Source organism: Neodiprion fabricii, chromosome 1 (assembly GCF_021155785.1).
Source record: "Neodiprion fabricii isolate iyNeoFabr1 chromosome 1, iyNeoFabr1.1, whole genome shotgun sequence".
NCBI classification, from domain to species: Eukaryota; Metazoa; Arthropoda; class Insecta; order Hymenoptera; family Diprionidae; genus Neodiprion; species Neodiprion fabricii.
The window spans coordinates 13553996-13558296 of NC_060239.1; positions in this window are offsets into that span (position 1 = coordinate 13553996).

Sequence of the window (4301 nt, forward strand, 5' to 3'; positions counted from 1 at the left end):
GCGCAATCTATGTTAATACTCATATCGGTCACACTTCCATCGGTAAAATGTCTGCCATCTAACGGCAAAAGTTCGAAATGTCTGCCCATCTGAGACCAAAAATTCAAAAATGGTTGTTTATCTGACAACACAAAAATCTCACTATCGAAGTTCCTGTCGGTAAAATCCAGCGGAAATGCAGGTGGCGCCATCTATGATAACGCTCCCATCAATAACACTACCGTAGGTAAGTCTTGTACCTCGCAGGGTAACATGCCGACTGTCGGTAAAGCTCACATAGAACTCACATATCCGATCTACTGACTGACGTAATCAAATTACTGAATTATTGCTAATTAGTCTAATTAATTTTGCGTTATAGACGCGAAACCTCTCTATAGCTATCTCCTGACCCCACACAGAATACTGTTGACGAGCGTTACTGAATAAAAGAATCTAATTTCAATACTCTCCTATCAGAGTTCAGATTTCACGAAACCGGTAATCTAAACGTGTTTCAAAATTTTAACACAAAGTCATTATAAAGACCTCACGAAACGTAACGAAATATTTCTTTAAAGGTGTCGTTACTGATCTGAAATTTTATTTACTAACTACGAGTCTGAAATTGACTACATGAATTATAATGCAACTAATTCCAACTTATACTAAATTGAACAAAACCAAACTAAATCAAAAACGTGATCGTGAATTCGTAAATCATGGCGTACCCGTTAACCCCACTAAACCATACGCGTGTTCAAAAAATTCGTTATCTTATTCGTAATTTTAAACGAAAACTTGACTCTTAAACTTTTCTCAAACCGCCCATAATCGTAATTGTAATTCTTTATCGTAACAAAATGGTCAACTAAATTCGTACTCGAAATTCGGACGTGAAGTCAACCATTCGTATATGCAATTTGTTTGAAATTCGCAATTCCGTTAATTCAGTCGTAAATGCAACGGAACCGAAATTTGTAACATTACTCTTAATATCCGAAATGACGCAGACACTATTTCAAACTCGCACACGTGACTATCAGTGACACTAACGACACGAAATTGCAAAATCATGATTCTAATCGTAATCTTCCGTAATCGAAATCCACGGTCATCAAGCACAACGATCGACAAACGAATTTCGACCGCGGGTCGCAATCGCAATGTTAAATGGCTATCTGTTACCCGGCAAGCCGTCGAAATTCTATGGTGAAAAATAAGTAACGCTTACTCTAGGAATACAGCTACCACAAAAAAGCTCTAACACCGTCGTATTTTTTCTCCATCCAGAAAGAGGTGTACATAGCGAAATAAAAAACGAAACGAAACACGGGTTGCAGAAATGAAACAATCCCTGCGAGACGTCAAAAAAAAAGTGATTCGAAATTTATCGACCTGCCTTAACGCGAATCTCTTTGCACCACCTGTTACGTGACGTCATGTATACCAAGCTTTATAACAATCGACTCTAAATCAATTTTGCCTCTTACGCCATATGTAGCGTACGTAACGGAATATTTCGAACTTATCGATAGATTGTAATTTTGTCGATCTTGCAAGTCCTCAGCGACCCGGTTCTGACCGGGGTGAGGTGGCCCCTTAGTCCAGACGAATAAGCTATAAAATCGACTGACTTCTATTCTGGAATAACGTAGGTTATCCGATTTTTTTATTGGTTCATTAGAGACGGACGAACATATTTTCACCCATGCCCCAAAAAGTTAGGTCCGGGTTTGTCCGTAACGATTGTTTAAACTTTTGAGACCCCACATTTTGTTAAATAACGTCTTTGTTATGGGTCATACACGAAAACTGGTCAAACAAAAGTTGTTCGTCTCATCATTCTCGATAAAACAAGCTGTCGTGAGATCAGTTTCCTTTATCTGTTTAGTTTCAAAATGCAAAATGCCGTGGAAACCAAAAATTTTCATTTCTTGTTATAAATTGATGAATAAACAACGTGTGGCTTTGAAACTCATGGTACAGGTAATATAAAGTGTCTTGAAAATTATCGTGCAAGGCTCTTTTGGCTGTGTTATATAGTTGAGCGACAATCCGCGACAAGCTAAAATCAGTATATCGTCTGCCCTTTCTTATGTGATTGGCCCACGGGTTGGCAAAAAATCATGGAGTCAGTTCGTTACTAGTACTTTCCATAAATGAAAAAAATAAATTTTTATACTCGAAAATCTCAATTTTTGGGTGACTTGAAATTTTTTTCTGATAAACAAATAGAGATATCTCCGAGAATATTCATATTATTGTAAATATTATGATGGATTGTACTTGCCCTTCATTTTACGAGTAATTAACACATAAAAAAAACATGAATATCTTGATTAGAACCGGAGATAACGGTGTTTAAGTGTTATTTTGTTTATTGTTGTTGTAATTAATATTGAGGGGAAAAAATATCAGCTATCTCTCAACACCCCAAGGCATCACCGTGAATTTTTTCAGATTTCCAAGTGCGTTGTATCTAGTAAAAAGAAATTGCTCAACGTTCGTCGAGCGGCGTTGGTCGGAGGAATGAAGCCGGGCGTGAGGTGGGGGGCTCGAGGCTTCGCGCGCCCGGCTGTTCTCACCGCTTAATTAACAACTCAATAACTCCGTTAATAATTATCGTACATTTTTTTTTTTAAACTATGCTATTTTTTCTCAACAATTCGCATCTGTAATTAGATTCCTAATACTCATAATATTTTTTTTTTCTTTTGGATTTTAGTCATATTCTTAGGAAACATTTCTATAAATAACTTTAGATATATAATATCTGTAAATTTTGAGGTAAAATAAAATTAAACAAACTTAATTTCGGTGGTGTGAGTATGTATACATACATATATACACATATAATGGAAGAGCGACAGAGAGATTCCAAGCGTTATAACGGGTTAATATAACATAATAATGTAATGAATAATTTTATCAAATAAAATAATATGTATACACAATTTCGAGCGAAAAAAATATTTATGGATATTTATGGTCACATGTTCACCATTACTTTATGTATAGTAACATTAAATATAATTGACGTTTAAATCACTTTCATTTTTCCTACCATTACCCTACGTATAATATAATACAAGCCACACGTTGTTTATTCATCAATTTATAACCAGAAATGTATTTTTTTTTTTCCACGGCATTTTGCATTTCGCAACTAAACAAATAGAGGAAATTGATCTCACGACAGCTTGTTTTATCGAGAATTATGAGACGAACAACTTTTGTTTAAACAGTTTTCGTGTATGACCCATAACAAAGACGTTATTTAACAAAATGTGGGGTCTCAAAAGTTCAAACAATCGTTACGGACAAACCCGGACCTAACTTTTTGGGGCATGGGTGAAAATATGTTCGTCCGTCTCTAATGAACCTATAAAAAAATCGGCTAACCTACGTTATTCCAGAATAGAACTTAATTTTATTCTCCTGGACATGTCTCGAAAGTGGCGTTACTCCGCTACTCTGCAATTCCTTCGAAATCGTCACCGACTCCTTGCTTGATGCCGTCGAAACTCGAAAAGCAAAAAGTCTGAAATAAATCTTATTCGACTTCGCGTATATACGGTTCTGTCCCCTCACGGAATTTCGGATGCATGACTCCTGTCTTGGCGTCTTTTTCGTAATGTACCGTAAATTCGCGAAAATGCTAATTTTGGGTTCCATCTAAGGTTCAGGGAGCCGTTTGTAACGGGCATTGAAAATGCCACGTTACAGGGTATATTTATTCACAGTCGCGATAGCATTTTCTGTTCCATTTCTCCTGCTCAGATGGAGTTGGTATTTAGCAATTATTTTATTTTTGTCTATAAAGCTTAGAGTTCTATAGTGTAACATGTTTTCATAAGTTTTTGTAAAGTTTAATATGATTGATACAAACCTATGGTTGTTGACAAGATACTTTCTGCTAACCCTAAAGATAGCCACTATTTCCGCTTTCTTGACGTGTTGTGGACAGAAACGACTAGCCAGTCTTGGGTTCACAATATGTGCTAATTATTGGATACCATTGGTCGGATAGTGGCTTGGCTATAATGACAAAAATTTAGCTCGAAATACAATGCTTAAGTCTTTTAATTTAAAATTGATTTATTACCAGTTGAAATATGATTGGAATGCCAAAAATCGAGTGTAAGAACTATCAATGACCCCTCATTCCCGCCGCGGCCGCGCGGTAAAAATGACTGGCAGCTTGCGTATTTTCTTGCCAAAATACTTGGTGCGTGGTGCTGCTGAGTCGGTTGATTATACATGGTCTGTTACATAGTAGATTACTTTTTCAAATCACGTTAATATCATTTATTCACATA